This window comes from Entelurus aequoreus, linkage group LG06 (genome assembly GCF_033978785.1).
Source record: "Entelurus aequoreus isolate RoL-2023_Sb linkage group LG06, RoL_Eaeq_v1.1, whole genome shotgun sequence".
NCBI lineage: Eukaryota > Metazoa > Chordata > Actinopteri > Syngnathiformes > Syngnathidae > Entelurus > Entelurus aequoreus.
The window spans coordinates 85,322,646-85,332,424 of NC_084736.1; positions in this window are offsets into that span (position 1 = coordinate 85,322,646).

Below are 9,779 nucleotides of genomic sequence, written 5' to 3' on the forward strand. Positions count from 1 at the left end.
ATGGTGTAATAATAGATGATCAAATGGTGTAATAATACATGATCAAATGGTGTAATAATACCTGATTAGATGGTGTAATAATACCTGATTAAATGGTGTAATAATACATGATCAAATGGTGTAATAATACATGATCAAATGGTGTAATAATAGATGATCAAATGGTGTAATAATAGATGATCAAATAGTGTAATAATACATGATCAAATGGTGTAATAATACATGATCAAATGGTGTAATAATAGATGATCAAATGGTGTAATAATAGATGATCAAATGGTGTAATAATAGATGATCAAATAGTGTAATAATACATGATCAAATGGTGTAATAATACATGATCAAATGGTGTAATAATAGATGATCAAATGGTGTAATAATAGATGATCAAATGGTGTAATAATAGATTATCAAATGGTGTAATAATAGATGATCAAATGGTGTAATAATAGATGATCAAATGGTGTAATAATAGATGATAAAATTGTGTAATAATACATGATCAAATGGTGTAATAATACATGATCAAATGGTGTAATAATAGATGATCAAATGGTGTAATAATAGATGATCGAATGGTGTAATAATAGATGATCAAATGGTGTAATAATACATGATCAAATGGTGTAATAATACCTGATTAGATGGTGTAATAATACCTGATTAAATGGTGTAATAATACATGATCAAATGGTGTAATAATACATGATCAAATGGTGTAATAATAGATGATCAAATGGTGTAATAATAGATGATCAAATAGTGTAATAATACATGATCAAATGGTGTAATAATACATGATCAAATGGTGTAATAATAGATGATCAAATGGTGTAATAATAGATTATCAAATGGTGTAATAATAGATGATCAAATGGTGTAATAATAGATGATCAAATGGTGTAATAATAGATGATCAAATGGTGTAATAATAGATGATCAAATGGTGTAATAATAGATTATCAAATGGTGTAATAATAGATGATCAAATGGTGTAATAATAGATGATCAAATGGTGTAATAATAGATGATCGAATGGTGTAATAATAGATGATCAAATGGTGTAATAATACATGATCAAATGGTGTAATAATACCTGATTAGATGGTGTAATAATACCTGATTAAATGGTGTAATAATACATGATCAAATGGTGTAATAATACATGATCAAATGGTGTAATAATAGATGATCAAATGGTGTAATAATAGATGATCAAATAGTGTAATAATACATGATCAAATGGTGTAATAATACATGATCAAATGGTGTAATAATAGATGATCAAATGGTGTAATAATAGATGATCAAATGGTGTAATAATAGATTATCAAATGGTGTAATAATAGATGATCAAATGGTGTAATAATAGATGATCAAATGGTGTAATAATAGATGATAAAATTGTGTAATAATACATGATCAAATGGTGTAATAATACATGATCAAATGGTGTAATAATAGATGATCAAATGGTGTAATAATAGATGATCAAATGGTGTAATAATAGATGATCAAATGGTGTAATAATAGATGATCAAATGGTGTAATAATAGATGATCAAATGGTGTAATAATAGATGATCGAATGGTGTAATAATACATGATCAAATGGTGTAATAATAGATGATCAAATGGTGTAATAATAGATGATCAAATGGTGTAATAATACATGATCAAATTGTGTAATAATAGATGATCAAATGGTGTAATAATAGATGATCAAATGGTGTAATAATAGATTATCAAATGGTGTAATAATAGATGATAAAATTGTGTAATAATACATGATCAAATGGTGTAATAATACATGATCAAATGGTGTAATAATAGATGATCAAATGGTGTAATAATAGATGATCAAATGGTGTAATAATACATGATCAAATGGTGTAATAATAGATGATTAGATGGTGTAATAATACCTGATTAAATGGTGTAATAATACATGATCAAATGGTGTAATAATACATGATCAAATGGTGTAATAATAGATGATCAAATGGTGTAATAATACATGATCAAATGGTGTAATAATAGATGATCAAATGGTGTAATAATAGATGATCAAATGGTGTAATAATAGATTATCAAATGGTGTAATAATAGATGATCAAATGGTGTAATAATAGATGATAAAATTGTGTAATAATACATGATCAAATGGTGTAATAATACATGATCAAATGGTGTAATAATAGATGATCAAATGGTGTAATAATAGATGATCAAATGGTGTAATAATACATGATCAAATGGTGTAATAATACATGATCAAATGGTGTAATAATAGATGATCAAATGGTGTAATAATACATGATCAAATGGTGTAATAATAGATGATCAAATGGTGTAATAATACATGATCAAATGGTGTAATAATAGATGATCAAATGGTGTAATAATACATGATCAAATGGTGTAATAATAGATGATCGAATGGTGTAATAGTAATAATGATGATCGAATGGTGTAATAATAGATGATCAAATGGTGTAATAATACATGATCAAATGGTGTAATAATACCTGATTAGATGGTGTAATAATACCTGATTAAATGGTGTAATAATACATGATCAAATGGTGTAATAATACATGATCAAATGGTGTAATAATAGATGATCAAATGGTGTAATAATAGATGATCAAATAGTGTAATAATACATGATCAAATGGTGTAATAATACATGATCAAATGGTGTAATAATAGATGATCAAATGGTGTAATAATAGATGATCAAATGGTGTAATAATAGATGATCAAATGGTGTAATAATAGATGATCAATGGTGTAATAATAGATGATCAAATAGTGTAATAATAGATGATAAAATGGTGTAATAATAGATGATCAAATGTGTAATAATACATGATCAAATGGTGTAATAATAGATGATTAGATGGTGTAATAATACCTGATTAAATGGTGTAATAATACATGATCAAATGGTGTAATAATACATGATCAAATGGTGTAATAATAGATGATCAAATGGTGTAATAATACATGATCAAATGGTGTAATAATACATGATCAAATGGTGTAATAATAGATGATCAAATGGTGTAATAATAGATGATCAAATGGTGTAATAATACATGATCAAATGGTGTAATAATACATGATCAAATGGTGTAATAATACATGATCAAATGGTGTAATAATAGATGATCAAATGGTGTAATAATAGATGATCAAATGGTGTAATAATAGATGATCAAATGGTGTAATAATACATGATCAAATGGTGTAATAATAGATGATCAAATGGTGTAATAATAGATTATCAAATGGTGTAATAATTGATGATAAAATTGTGTAATAATACATGATCAAATGGTGTAATAATACATGATCAAATGGTGTAATAATAGATGATCAAATGGTGTAATAATAGATGATCAAATGGTGTAATAATAGATGATCAAATGGTGTAATAATAGATTATCAAATGGTGTAATAATAGATGATCAATGGTGTAATAATACATGATCAAATGGTGTAATAATAGATGATCAAATAGTGTAATAATACATGATCAAATGGTGTAATAATAGATGATCAAATGGTGTAATAATACATGATCAAATGGTGTAATAATAGATGATCAAATGGTGTAATAATACATGATCAAATGGTGTAATAATACCTGATTAAATGGTGTAATAATACCTGATTAAATGGTGTAATAATAGATGATCAAATGGTGTAATAATAGATGATCAAATAGTGTAATAATACATGATCAAATGGTGTAATAATACATGAGCAAATGGTGTAATAATACCTGATTAAATGGTGTAATAATACCTGATTAAATGGTGTAATAATAGATGATCAAATGGTGTAATAATAGATGATCAAATAGTGTAATAATACATGATCAAATGGTGTAATAATACATGATCAAATGGTGTAATAATAGATGATCAAATGGTGTAATAATACATGATCAAATGGTGTAATAATACCTGATTAAATGGTGTAATAATACATGATCAAATGGTGTAATAATACATGATCAAATGGTGTAATAATAGATGATCAAATGGTGTAATAATAGATGATCAAATGGTGTAATAATAGATGATCGAATGTGTAATAATAGATGATCAAATGGTGTAATAATAGATGATCAAATGGTGTAATAATACATGATCAAATGGTGTAATAATAGATGATCAAATTGTGTAATAATACATGATCAAATGGTGTAATAATACATGATCAAATTGTGTAATAATAGATGATCAAATGGTGTAATAATAGATGATCAAATGGTGTAATAATAGATTATCAAATGGTGTAATAATAGATGATAAAATTGTGTAATAATACATGATCAAATGGTGTAATAATACATGATCAAATGGTGTAATAATAGATGATCAAATGGTGTAATAATAGATGATCAAATGGTGTAATAATAGATGATCAAATGGTGTAATAATACATGATCAAATGGTGTAATAATAGATGATCAAATGGTGTAATAATAGATGATCGAATGGTGTAATAATAGATGATCAAATAGTGTAATAATACATGATCAAATGGTGTAATAATACATGATCAAATGGTGTAATAATAGATGATCAAATGGTGTAATAATAGATGATCAAATGGTGTAATAATAGATGATCAAATGGTGTAGTAATAGATGATCAAATGGTGTAATAATAGATGATCAAATGGTGTAATAATAGATTATCAAATGGTGTAATAATAGATGATCAAATGGTGTAATAATAGATGATCAAATGGTGTAATAATAGATGATCGAATGGTGTAATAATAGATGATCAAATGGTGTAATAATACATGATCAAATGGTGTAATAATACCTGATTAGATGGTGTAATAATACCTGATTAAATGGTGTAATAATACATGATCAAATGGTGTAATAATACATGATCAAATGGTGTAATAATAGATGATCAAATGGTGTAATAATAGATGATCAAATAGTGTAATAATACATGATCAAATGGTGTAATAATACATGATCAAATGGTGTAATAATAGATGATCAAATGGTGTAATAATAGATGATCAAATGGTGTAATAATAGATTATCAAATGGTGTAATAATAGATGATCAAATGGTGTAATAATAGATGATCAAATGGTGTAATAATACATGATCAAATGGTGTAATAATACATGATCAAATGGTGTAATAATAGATGATCAAATGGTGTAATAATAGATGATCAAATGGTGTAATAATACATGATCAAATGGTGTAATAATAGATGATCGAATGGTGTAATAATAGATGATCAAATGGTGTAATAATAGATGATCAAATGGTGTAATAATACATGATCAAATGGTGTAATAATAGATGATCAAATGGTGTAATAATAGATGATCAAATGGTGTAATAATACATGATCAAATTGTGTAATAATAGATGATCAAATGGTGTAATAATAGATGATCAAATGGTGTAATAATAGATTATCAAATGGTGTAATAATAGATGATAAAATTGTGTAATAATACATGATCAAATGGTGTAATAATACATGATCAAATGGTGTAATAATAGATGATCAAATGGTGTAATAATAGATGATCAAATGGTGTAATAATAGATGATCAAATGGTGTAATAATACATGATCAAATGGTGTAATAATAGATGATTAGATGGTGTAATAATACCTGATTAAATGGTGTAATAATACATGATCAAATGGTGTAATAATAGATGATTAGATGGTGTAATAATACCTGATTAAATGGTGTAATAATAGATGATCAAATGGTGTAATAATACATGATCAAATGGTGTAATAATACATGATCAAATGGTGTAATAATAGATGATCAAATGGTGTAATAATAGATGATCAAATGGTGTAAATAATAGATGATCGAATGGTGTAATAATAGATGATCAAATGGTGTAATAATAGATGATCAAATGGTGTAATAATACATGATCAAATGGTGTAATAATAGATGATCAAATGGTGTAATAATAGATGATCAAATGGTGTAATAATACATGATCAAATTGTGTAATAATAGATGATCAAATGGTGTAATAATAGATGATCAAATGGTGTAATAATAGATTATCAAATGGTGTAATAATAGATGATAAATTGTGTATAATACATGATCAAATGGTGTAATAATACATGATCAAATGGTGTAATAATAGATGATCAAATGGTGTAATAATAGATGATCAAATGGTGTAATAATAGATGATCAAATGGTGTAATAATACATGATCAAATGGTGTAATAATAGATGATTAGATGGTGTAATAATACTGATTAAATGGTGTAATAATACATGATCAAATGGTGTAATAATACATGATCAAATGGTGTAATAATAGATGATCAAATGGTGTAATAATACATGATCAAATGGTGTAATAATAGATGATCAAATGGTGTAATAATAGATGATCAAATGGTGTAATAATAGATTATCAAATGGTGTAATAATAGATGATCAAATGGTGTAATAATAGATGATCAAATGGTGTAATAATAGATGATAAAATTGTGTAATAATACATGATCAAATGGTGTAATAATACATGATCAAATGGTGTAATAATACATGATCAAATGGTGTAATAATAGATGATCAAATGGTGTAATAATACATGATCAAATGGTGTAATAATAGATGATCGAATGGTGTAATAATAGATGATCAGAATGGTGTAATAATAGATGATCAAATGGTGTAATAATACATGATCAAATGGTGTAATAATACATGATTAGATGGTGTAATAATACCTGATTAAATGGTGTAATAATACATGATCAAATGGTGTAATAATACATGATCAAATGGTGTAATAATAGATGATCAAATGGTGTAATAATAGATGATCAAATAGTGTAATAATACATGATCAAATGGTGTAATAATACATGATCAAATGGTGTAATAATAGATGATCAAATGGTGTAATAATAGATGATCAAATGGTGTAATAATAGATGATCAAATAGTGTAATAATACATGATCAAATGGTGTAATAATACATGATCAAATGGTGTAATAATAGATGATCAAATGTGTAATAATAGATGATCAAATGGTGTAATAATAGATTATCAAATGGTGTAATAATAGATGATCAAATGGTGTAATAATAGATGATCAAATGGTGTAATAATAGATGATAAAATTGTGTAATAATACATGATCAAATGGTGTAATAATACATGATCAAATGGTGTAATAATAGATGATCAAATGGTGTAATAATAGATGATCGAATGGTGTAATAATAGATGATCAAATGGTGTAATAATACATGATCAAATGGTGTAATAATACCTGATTAGATGGTGTAAAATACCTGATTAAATGGTGTAATAATACATGATCAAATGGTGTAATAATACATGATCAAATGGTGTAATAATAGATGATCAAATGGTGTAATAATAGATGATCAAATAGTGTAATAATACATGATCAAATGGTGTAATAATACATGATCAAATGGTGTAATAATAGATGATCAAATGGTGTAATAATAGATTATCAAATGGTGTAATAATAGATGATCAAATGGTGTAATAATAGATGATCAAATGGTGTAATAATAGATGATCAAATGGTGTAATAATAGATGATCAAATGGTGTAATAATAGATTATCAAATGTGTAATAATAGATGATCAAATGGTGTAATAATAGATGATCAAATGGTGTAATAATAGATGATCGAATGGTGTAATAATAGATGATCAAATGGTGTAATAATACATGATCAAATGGTGTAATAATACCTGATTAGATGTGTAATAATACCTGATTAAATGGTGTAATAATACATGATCAAATGGTGTAATAATACATGATCAAATGTGTAATAATACATGATCAAATGGTGTAATAATAGATGATCAAATGGTGTAATAATAGATGATCAAATGGTGTAATAATAGATGATCAAATGGTGTAATAATAGATGATCAAATGGTGTAATAATAGATGATCAAATGGTGTAATAATAGATGATAAAATTGTGTAATAATACATGATCAAATGGTGTAATAATACATGATCAAATGGTGTAATAATAGATGATCAAATGGTGTAATAATAGATGATCAAATGGTGTAATAATAGATGATCAAATGGTGTAATAATAGATGATCAAATGGTGTAATAATAGATGATCAAATGGTGTAATAATAGATGATCGAATGGTGTAATAATACATGATCAAATGGTGTAATAATAGATGATCAAATGGTGTAATAATAGATGATCAAATGGTGTAATAATACATGATCAAATTGTGTAATAATAGATGATCAAATGGTGTAATAATAGATGATCAAATGGTGTAATAATAGATGATCAAATGGTGTAATAATAGATTATCAAATGGTGTAATAATAGATGATCAAATGGTGTAATAATAGATGATCAAATGGTGTAATAATAGATGATCGAATGGTGTAATAATAGATGATCAAATGGTGTAATAATACATGATCAAATGGTGTAATAATACATGATCAAATGGTGTAATAATAGATGATCAAATGGTGTAATAATAGATGATCAAATAGTGTAATAATACATGATCAAATGGTGTAATAATACATGATCAAATGGTGTAATAATAGATGATCAAATGGTGTAATAATAGATGATCAAATGGTGTAATAATAGATTATCAAATGGTGTAATAATAGATGATCAAATGGTGTAATAATAGATGATCAAATGGTGTAATAATAGATGATAAAATGGTGTAATAATACATGATCAAATGGTGTAATAATACATGATCAAATGGTGTAATAATAGATGATCAAATGGTGTAATAATAGATGATCAAATGGTGTAATAATAGATGATCAAATGGTGTAATAATAGATGATCAAATGGTGTAATAATAGATGATCAAATGGTGTAATAATAATGATCGAATGGTGTAATAATACATGATCAAATGGTGTAATAATAGATGATCAAATGGTGTAATAATAGATGATCAAATGTGTAATAATACATGATCAAATTGTGTAATAATAGATGATCAAATGGTGTAATAATAGATGATCAAATGGTGTAATAATAGATTATCAAATGGTGTAATAATAGATGATAAAATGGTGTAATAATACATGATCAAATGGTGTAATAATACATGATCAAATGGTGTAATAATAGATGATCAAATGGTGTAATAATAGATGATCAAATGGTGTAATAATACATGATCAAATGGTGTAATAATAGATGATTAGATGGTGTAATAATACCTGATTAAATGGTGTAATAATACATGATCAAATGGTGTAATAATACATGATCAAATGGTGTAATAATAGATGATCAAATGGTGTAATAATACATGATCAAATGGTGTAATAATAGATGATCAAATGGTGTAATAATAGATGATCAAATGGTGTAATAATAGATTATCAATTGGTGTAATAATAGATGATCAAATGGTGTAATAATAGATGATAAATTGTGTAATAATACATGATCAAATGGTGTAATAATAGATGATCAAATGGTGTAATAATAGATGATCAAATGGTGTAATAATAGATGATCAAATGGTGTAATGAATACATGATCAAATGGTGTAATAATACATGATCAAATGGTGTAAAATAGATGATACAAATGGTGTAATAATACATGATCAAATGGTGTAATAATAGATGATCAAATGGTGTAATAATACATGATCAAATGGTGTAATAATACATGATCAAATGGTGTAATAATAGATGATCAAATGGTGTAAAA